This window comes from Cherax quadricarinatus, chromosome 48 (assembly GCF_038502225.1).
Source record: "Cherax quadricarinatus isolate ZL_2023a chromosome 48, ASM3850222v1, whole genome shotgun sequence".
Classification (NCBI taxonomy): domain Eukaryota; kingdom Metazoa; phylum Arthropoda; class Malacostraca; order Decapoda; family Parastacidae; genus Cherax; species Cherax quadricarinatus.
Genome location: NC_091339.1, coordinates 26,489,234 through 26,499,932, shown reverse-complemented (window position 1 = coordinate 26,499,932; position 10,699 = coordinate 26,489,234). Strand labels below are relative to the sequence as shown.

Sequence of the window (10,699 nt, the reverse complement as noted above, 5' to 3'; positions counted from 1 at the left end):
ACAAGTACGCTCGCACCTTGAGTATGCTTCACTTTCTTGGTTTGCCTGCCCCCCCTCTCATCTGTGACTGCTTGACAGAGTAGAGAACAGAGCAAGACGTCTCATCTCTCGCCTGGACCCATCCTGGATAGATCTGTCATTTCAGCAGAGCCTTCAACATAGGAGGGATGTGGGTGGCCTTACTGTTATGTACAAGGCCAATATTGTCAAAGTACCACACTTGGATCCACTTCGAGGACAGCAGGAAACAAGCTTTTATGCCACAAGACGGGCAGAAAGCAGCAACTTCACTCTGGCTGTACCCTCCTCCAGAACTTCACTCCATCTGAGATCCTATATACCCAGGATGACTCGAGTATGGAACACATTCGTACAGCATAATGATGTCAACGAGATAAAGTCAGTTGATCAAATGAAAATGCTGGCCCACAGATGGCTCCAACTTCATCCTGTTCCCTACTTGAATGTCTCATAACAATAAAAATGCTTTCAAATGAGCTGATGTAGGTAACAGCTCTTAGCTTGCCAATAAAGTTAGGAATCCTTAAGGGACCACATGCTGACATTTTGGTACATTCATGAGTGTGATTTTTTTTATGCATGATGGTGCCCCTGCCCATAAGTCAAAAGCAGTACAAAAGTTCCTCAAGGACAATAATATCAGTGTTTTGGAATGGCCAGGCAATTCCCCTGACCTAAATCCTATCAAGAATGCCTGACTTATGATGAAAAATGAGATTGTAAAAGCTCGACCCGGCAATATCATGGACCTGAAGGAGGCACCGAAGCTTGGAATCAACATCGACGCCTCCTTGTTCTCCACCCTTGCCACTTCGATGACCAGGCGACTTCAGATGGTGATAAAGAACAAGGATAAGATGACCAAGCACTAGTATTATTGTCCAAAAATTTTTATGTAAATATAGATTTTTTTTGTGGCCACTGTAGTACTTACCAAAACCTGGCTCAAACATGACTTATCAGACATCTTTGACTTACCTGGTTACACAGCCATACATAACTGTAGGCAAGATCAATTAAGAGGTGGCCCTTCTATCTACTATTCTGATGAATTAGAATGTATTAAATCTACTTGCACCAAGAACAAAAATGGTGAATATATACATGTATTTTCCTGGCCCATAGCCAAGCTCCAAGAGTAATAAGACTCAAAACCCATCAGAGGTATACCTAAAAACTAAAACACCCTATTACACCTGGAGCAGTCTACAGGTTACCTCACACAAATTCTTACACATTCAGCAAAAACCTAAAAAAAATTATAACTGATTCTTAGATGAATAAACACCACCTGATACTTGCTGGTGACTTCAACATAAACCTTATCCAAGCAGCTGAACCTCAAGTAGCCAACATCATAAAACACTATAAACAACTTCTTGCTACTACCATCAACAGGCCAACAAGAATCTGAGACAAGTGCTTCATTACTTGACAATTTATTTTTATTTTATTATCACACTGGCCGATTCCCACCAAGGCAGGGTGGCCCGAAAAAGAAAAACTTTCACCATCATTCACTCCATCACTGTCTTGCCAGAAGGGTGCTTTACACTACAGTTTTTAAATTGCAACATTAACACCCCTCCTTCAGAGTGCAGGCACTGTACTTTCCATCTCCAGGACTCAAGTCCGGCCTGCCGGTTTCCCTGAACCCCTTCATAAATGTTACTTTGCTCACACTCCAACAGCACGTCAAGTATTAAAAACCATTCGTCTCCATTCACTCCTATCAAACACGCTCACGCATGCCTGCTGGAAGTCCAAGCCCCTCGCACACAAAACCTCCTTTACCCCCTCTCTCCAACCTTTCCTAGGCCGACCCCTACCCCGCCTTCCTTCCACTACAGACTGATACACTCTTTAAGTCATTCTGTTTCACTCCATTCTCTCTACATGTCCGAACCACCTCAACAACCCTTCCTCAGCCCTCTGGACAAACAGTTTTGGTAATCCCGCACCTCCTCCTAACTTCCAAACTACGAATTCTCTGCATTATATTCACACCACACATTGCCCTCAGACATGACATCTCCACTGCCTCCAGCCTTCTCCTCGCTGCAACATTCATCACCCATGCTTCACACCCATATAAGAGCGTTGGTAAAACTATACTCTCATACATTCCCCTCTTTGCCTCCAAGGACAAAGTTCTTTGTCTCCACAGACTCCTAAGTGCACCACTCACTCTTTTCCCCTCATCAATTCTATGATTCACCTCATCTTTCATAGACCCATCCGCTGACACGTCCACTCCCAAATATCTGAATACATTCACCTCCTCCATACTCTCTCCCTCCAATCTGATATCCAATCTTTCATCACCTAATCTTTTTGTTATCCTCATAACCTTACTCTTTCCTGTATTCACCTTTAATTTTCTTCTTTTGCACACCCTACCAAATTCATCCACCAATCTCTGCAACTTCTCTTCAGAATCTCCCAAGAGCACAGTGTCATCAGCAAAGAGCAGCTGTGACAACTCCCACTTTGTGTGTGATTCTTTATCTTTTAACTCCACGCCTCTTGCCAAGACCCTCGCATTTACTTCTCTTACAACCCCATCTATAAATATATTAAACAACCACGGTGACATCACACATCCTTGTCTAAGGCCTACTTTTACTGGGAAATAATTTCCCTCTTTCCTACATACTCTAACTTGAGCCTCACTATCCTCGTAAAAACTCTTCACTGCTTTCAGTAACCTACCTCCTACACCATACACTTGCAACATCTGCCACATTGCCCCCCTATCCACCCTGTCATACGCCTTTTCCAAATCCATAAATGCCACAAAGACCTCTTTAGCCTTATCTAAATACTGTTCACTTATATGTTTCACTGTAAACACCTGATCCACACACCCCCTACCTTTCCTAAAGCCTCCTTGTTCATCTGCTATCCTATTCTCCGTCTTACTCTTAATTCTTTCAATAATAACTCTACCATACACTTTACCAGGTATACTCAGCAGACTTATCCCCCTATAATTTTTGCACTCTCCTTTATCCCCTTTGCCTTTATACAAAGGAACTATGCATGCTCTCTGCCAATCCCTAGGTACCTTACCCTCTTCCATACATTTATTAAATAATTGCACCAACCACTCCAAAACTATATCCCCACCTGCTTTTAACATTTCTATCTTTATCCCATCAATCCCGGCTGCCTTACCCCCTTTCATTTTACCTACTGCCTCACGAACTTCCCCCACACTCACAACTGGCTCTTCCTCACTCCTACAAGATGTTATTCCTCCTTGTCCTATACATGAAATCACAGCTTCCCTATCTTCATCAACATTTAACAATTCCTCAAAATATTCCCTCCATCTTCCCAATACCTCTAACTCTCCATTTAATAACTCTCCTCTCCTATTTTTAACTGACAAATCCATTTGTTCTCTAGGCTTTCTTAACTTGTTAATCTCACTCCAAAACTTTTTCTTATTTTCAACAAAATTTGTTGATAACATCTCACCCACTCTCTCATTTGCTCTCTTTTTACATTGCTTCACCACTCTCTTAACCTCTCTCTTTTTCTCCATATACTCTCCCCTCCTTGCATCACTTCTACTTTGTAAAAACTTCTCATATGCTAACTTTTTCTCCCTTACTACTCTCTTTACATCATCATTCCACCAATCGCTCCTCTTCCCTCCCGCACCCACTTTCCTGTAACCACAAACTTCTGCTGAACACTCTAACACTACATTTTTAAACCTACCCCATACCTCTTCGACCCCATTGCCTATGCTCTCATTAGCCCATCTATCCTCCAATAGCTGTTTATATCTTACCCTAACTGCCTCCTCTTTTAGTTTATAAACCTTCACCTCTCTCTTCCCTGATGCTTCTATTCTCCTTGTATCCCATCTACCTTTTACTCTCGTGTAGCTACAACTAGAAAGTGATCTGATATATCTGTGGCCCCTCTATAAACATGTACATCCTGAAGTCTACTCAACAGTCTTTTATCTACCAATACATAATCCAACAAACTACTGTCATTTCGCCCTACATCATATCTTGTATACTTATTTATCCTCTTTTTCTTAAAATATGTATTACCTATAACTAAACCCCTTTCTATACAAAGTTCAATCAAAGGGCTCCCATTATCATTTACACCTGGCACCCCAAACTTACCTACCACACCCTCTCTAAAAGTTTCTCCTACTTTAGCATTCAGGTCCCCTACCACAATTACTCTCTCACTTGGTTCAAAGGCTCCTATACATTCACTTAACATCTCCCAAAATCTCTCTCTCTCCTCTGCATTCCTCTCTTCTCCAGGTGCATACACGCTTATTATGACCCACTTCTCGTATCCAACCTTTACTTTAATCCATATCTGAAGCAATACCATATCCCCACTAAAAGCAGGGATAATCACAGATAACACCACAGACCACTACCCCACCTTCCTCATAACTATTTTATGTAAATTGCCTCAAGACATTAGTAAGATCTCATTTCGACTTCATGACGAGTCATCAGTAAATAACTTTATTTCAGCATTGAGTGACACTGACTGGCACAGTGAACTAGCTAACAGCCACGATACTGATGGACACTAGTTTGTCAAAAATTTTCTTCATAAAACCCAAAACCTCTATAATAGGCATTGTCCAATTAAAACTAAGCAAATCACAGCCAATGGCTTGAAAACAATATCCTCAAATCCATTTATAAAAAACACCACTATGAAAAACAGTTCAGACTGGGTTTAATAACAAAAGAACAGACAAAACAATACACATCAATCCTCACTAATTTAATATGGAAGTCTAAACAACTATGTATACAAAATAAAAGAGGATATGAAAAAGACCTGGGAAAACCCTCTCTAAAATCCTGGAATATAGAAAATGTCCAACAACAAATATAAACTTAACTAAATGAGATAAACTACACATCCAGCCTGCAGACAGTGCCAACAAACTTAATGTCTTCTTCTCTACTTATAGGATCAAAACTAGCAAGCAAAATTCCAACCTCAAATACTCAAGTGAGACTGGAAATTACCCAAATACATACTCCATATGTAGCTCTCCTACCAAAGTCTCACTCTTCATAAATAACTTGCCACCACTCACGTACAAAAAAGCAGCACATGTGCTGTTCCCCATTATTGCAACTCTGTTTAATAAATCAGCTAGGCCTGTATACCATGTATATGTACTTGTAGTAAATAAAGATTATTTTACTGTATACTATGCAAAGAAATAATGTTTTAATTTGAATTTGAAGTATTGGTAGCATATACATATTATGTCTATTTTGTTCTGCTGCAGTTATCCAGGAAGAATTTCAGAGTTGGGTTTGTATTTGTATTGACTGTCCTGTATTGATGAGATATACCTCTGATGAGTTTCGAGTTTTTTCTACTCCTGGAGCCAGGCCTTGCGTCAGGCTCACCTGGTGCTTGCTTGGTCAACTAGATTGTTGCTGCTGGTGGCCCACTGGCCCACACAGCTATCCATACCTTACTTATAGCATCTGTACTTGGGGATCCACAGTGGAAAATCATTTGAAATCCACTATTGTCCAAGGTGTCCGGTACTTCGATCGCTAGCACATTCAGCTCACACACTGAGGTCCGGAGATTGAATCCCCGGTATGGCTGGAAAACATTAAGACATGTTTCCTTAAGACACCTCTTGTCCATGTTTACCAATCAGTATAAAATGGGTACCTAGGTGTTAGTCGACTGGTGTGGGTCACATCTTGGGACAAAACTGACCTAATTTGCCTGAAATGCTCTGCATAACAAGCGGCTTTCTATACAGTAGTATGTATGTATGTATGTATGTATGTATGTATGTATGTATGTATGTATGTATGTATGTATGTATGTATGTATGTATGTATGTATGCATGCATGCATGTATGCATGTATGCATGTATTATTATTATTATTATTATTATTATTATTATTATTATTATTATTATTATTATTATTATTATTATTATTATTATTATTACTTTTATTATTATTAACCCTTTCAGGGACCAGAGGCCAAATTTCAGTGTGCACCAGTGTCCAAGAATTTCCAAAAAATAATTTTGTTATTTTTTCTTATGAAATGGTAGAGAATCTTTTTCTGAAGGTAATAAAATAAAAAAGTACGAAATTTGATGGAAAATTGACGAAATTATGCTCTTGCGAATTTTATTGTGTCAGCGATATTTACACATCGGCAATTTTGCCGACTTTGACTCCCATTTTAGGCCAATTACATTATTCCAGTCGACCAAATTCTTAGCTATTTCACTAGTATTACTTCTATTCTATCTACTGAGTACGTACAAGAATAATTTGGCCAATTTAATGCAAAGTTCAAAATACTCCAATTTCAAAATAGGGTCCAGAATAAACAATGCAGGCATTCCTCGCACTAAACTAACATTTCTTCTGTGCATTAGTTATGTTTTCAGGCTTTACTAATGAATTACATTTTGATTTTTTATTCACATAATGAATTTTTATTCAAACCAAAAAAAATAGAAGATTTACTCTTATGCAATATTGTAGTAATTGTATAAATAATATCACCACATTTGTGAACGTATATTAGACCCACCAGCAGGCGTGTATTAGACGTGTGAGGTCATTTGTTTACTCTTGAACATCGGCAAAAATTTAACATTTCCGCTACTTTGAGCTCAGTTTCAAGCCATTTCCAGTACTAAAACCAATTAAAATCATCTCTATTTCTGTAATATATCTTCCATTCTATCAAATGAGACCAAGAAATCGTAAATACAACTATAAAAAACATATGAAAAACAATGCAAAGTCGCTGTTTTACATTATCATATAGTATACATATTAAGGATATTAAGTGAGCAATAGAGAGATGCCTTAAAAATGCATATACAGTACACGCATTACTTACTTTAAAATACATATTTTCATCCAAAGCTTATAACGAGTGGTGAATATATTTATTATAGGAAGTCAGGGTTAATGAAGAATGAGTATAACTGAAAACTGCTGCATTAATGAAACAGTGTAGAGCAAAACTCGGTAAAGCCAAGTAGTACTGTAAAAGCGGGGCCCGCCTGTATACAGGGCACTTATGAGAGGGCAATGTTTTCATAGGGAGATTTACTTAATTTTTATCACCTCCACCATTATTATCCTAGGTCAGGTCAAGTTGAAGTGATGAAAAGATGTGGACTGGTCCAGGTGTGTGGGGGTTAGTGTTATTAGTGGTGACACTGTGACCCAGCCACCCACTGCCAATGAGTTGCTGTTCAAAATTTCATTAGCATTATTATGTTATTATGACCAGTTGATCAGGCAAGCACCAGGCAAGCCTGGTTTGGGGATGGCCTGCAAGAGTAGGAAACTCTCGAAACCCTTCTAAGGCATTACTGCTGCTGATAAATAGCAAATTCCAACAGAGATAAGTATATTTCCTGTTATGAATATGATGTGGTAATGTTGACAGGATTATCCCAGGAATAAAGCACATAATGACCTGTGTCTGTTTACATTTAGCCAGGTGTGCAACATGACTCAGTACTAAGCAGTGATTAGTGGATATACTGCACAACCATGATGAATGTACTGGTACTATTTTGCATCTCCCAAAACAATTTGCATAAAAAATATTTATTTTGTAATGTATACATGAACAGCTTTACATACTGTGAAATGTAAACTAATGCCTGAGTTCTGAATAGTAGTGGTCATAAACTATATTATTATTACAGGTCCACATCCCTTTATCCGAAATTCTGAAATCTGAAAAGCTCCGAAAAGTAAAGTTTTTTCACAGTGTGGAGCATCAGTCATCTCCATGCTGGGTCATGCCGCCACATGGCATTGAGAATCATTCTGAAATTCAAAAAAGTCTGAAATTCGAAACAATACAGGCCCCATGGGTTTCGGATAAATGGATGTGCACCTATATTATTATTGTTATTACAGTATTATTATTATAATCAAGGCAAATGCTAAATCCAAAATGGTCATACAGTGTTGTAAACCATAGCCATGAGATACTGAATGCAAGTAATTTGTGACTGCTTTCTCCAAGCTCTTGACCTAAAGATTATTTAGCAGAGAATCCTAGTTTCCCAGAAAAAAATAATTTCCTTTTAGATGGTTCTGACAAAAACTGTTTTAAAAAGTAGTCCTGGAAAGTTGCTATACTATGGGAGGCAATCAGACCTGATCTGAGGAAGGGATTATACTTAAGGGGAAGCACTAAACATGTACAGGTAATATGGAACACAAGACATGGAAGGTAATCAGATTTGAAGCAAGGAAGGGGAGAGTAGCTCTTATCCCTTAAATCCTTGGCCCTTCACCAGTATCAAATCTCTGTAGGCAATGCTCTAGCCTATAGGAAAGCACTGGTTTGGTAACAGAGTTGTGGATGTGTGGAACAAACTCCAAAGTAGCATCACTGAAGCTGAAACATTGTGTAGTTTTAAAAGTCGAGCCCGACTTCCTGATGTACAGGAAGAGTTGTTGCCCAAAGCTGGGCAATGAAAGAAAAAGGAACAAGAGTTCCTTTGTTTATCTGGAGTTTATCTGGAGAGAGTTCCGGGGGTCAACGCCCCCGCGGCCCGGTCTGTGACCAGGCCTCCTTAGGTCAGTGTCCCAGGATGCGACCCACACCAGTCGACTAACACCCAGGTACCCATTTTACTGATGGGGAACATAGACAACAGGTGAAAGAAACACGTCCAATGTTTCTACTCTGGCTGGGAATCGAACCCGGGCCCTCACTGTGTGAAGCGAGAGCCTTAACCACCAGGAACTAGAAGTTCCCAATTAGATCAGGTTGACCTCCTTATCAAGCCCCAGCAGAGCAGTATGCCCACAACCCCAAAGCTCAGTAACTGGCTTCTCACCAAAACTATAAAAGAATTATCTGAAGAATGGAAAAAATGTAGCTGCTAAAAGTTAGCCGATGATGGAAACCCTCCTGTAATGTGCCCAGTGAGCAATGTTGACGAGGACAAACGTCCCAGAGAGAGTGGGGAAAATTTGTCACTGATACTCAGGTGAGAGCGAGACATCCACACCCGACAAAGGCTGGCGCAGAAGTTTCCTTAGGCCAATAGGTGATCTGGACCTGCCTAGCATGGGCTGGTAGGCCTGCTGAAGTGCTCCTTTCTTATGTTCTTATGAGATCCTGTGGTTCAATCCATGGGTGGATGGAAATATTGGGCATGTTTCATTACACCTGTTGTCCTTGTTCACCTACTAGTAAGTAGGTACCTGGGTGTTAGTTCACTGGTGTATACCTGGAGAGAGTTCTGGGGGTCAACGCTCCTGTGGCCCAGTCTGTGACCAGGCCTCATGGTGGATCAGGGCCTGATCAACCAGGCTGTTACTGCTGGCCGCACGCAATCCAATGTATGAACCACAGCCCGGCTGGTCAGGTACTGACTTTAGGTGCCTGTCCAGTGCCTGCTTGAAGACAGCCAGGGGTCTATTGGTAATCCCTCTGATGTATCCTGGGAGGCAGTTGAACAGTCTTGGCCCCTGACACTTATTGAGTTGTCTCTTATCGTGCTAGTGGCACCCCTGCTTTTCATTGGAGGGATGTTGCACTGTCTGCCGAGTATTGCTTTCATAGGAGGTGATTTTCGTGTGCAAGTTTGATACTATTCCCTCTAGGATCTTCTAGGTGTATATAATCATGTCTCTCTCCCTCCTGCATTCTAGGGAGTACAGGTCACATCCTGGGGGACAAAACTGAAGAACCCCAATAAACAAACAAGACAAACGTTTTATTTCCTTATGCAGTGTGAAAAATAATGTAGTTTACATGTGGTAAAACATTAAGTACTATCAAAAGAAAGCCACTAGCATGCATGTGCATTTCGGGCAGTCATCAACAATGCAATGACTTTCTTGGGTTATCCTTGGTGGCTAACCCTGTGGGTTAAAAATCTGAACAAATCTTATGTTGGGTACGAGTTAGGCCTACCTAGTTTGGGCCAGGCCTACTGAAATACACTATCATGTTCCTCTAACAGTAACCCTTCTCACTAGCCAGAGACCAGCCGTGACCACCAGACCAATGCAAAACTATCTGGTTATGCAGTTAATATCAAAGTGATAAAGATAACATTTAGAGAGTTAGGAGGCGAGGCGAGGACCACCACCAGCTGCACTTACTAACCTCCCTTAACTCTTAACACTCCCCTTCCCTGAATGCTACACCCCTTGCCCTCTCCTCCCATTATGTAGGATAGCTGTATGTTACCAGTAATGGGGAAGGTCGCTGGTGGCTTACCTGAGCTTACAGTGGAACGTTATAGTCAGTTATATCAATATCTGTGTACATAGCGACGCCATGTTCCCTCACTGCCGGACTCAATATTTCATTTTCCACTTATTTATGACATTTATCAACACTACACTCTACCCCACCACTCACTGAGGTCCATAAGTTCCTAATTTATCTCAAAATTAAAAAAGTCTATAGTTATACTGTATCAGAAACTTATAAAATAATTATATATGACTCCTTAACCACATATTTTCACAAACCCAAACTTCACTAATTTTAACTCTGGAACATCCAAGTCTTTGAAAATTCAAATAAAATTGAATATATACGCTGTTAATATAAAACAGATCTCATAATACATTATTTCTTTGTAGTATATAACAACAACTCCAAAGCGGAGTTATTATAAAG

At 40.1% G+C, this 10,699-nt stretch overlaps 1 protein-coding gene across 1 annotated transcript in view; it reads right to left on the bottom strand.

Moving 5' to 3' along the window:
* Positions 1 to 10,582, bottom strand: part of LOC128696096 (pre-mRNA-splicing regulator WTAP) — a 99,965-nt gene extending 89,383 nt beyond the window's left edge. Inside the window, exon 1 of the mRNA XM_070095026.1 lies at positions 10,292 to 10,582. The gene's annotated coding sequence lies outside the window, so the exon portion shown is untranslated. The remainder of the gene's footprint in view (positions 1 to 10,291) is intronic.
* Between the last annotated feature and the right edge of the window lie 117 nt (positions 10,583 to 10,699).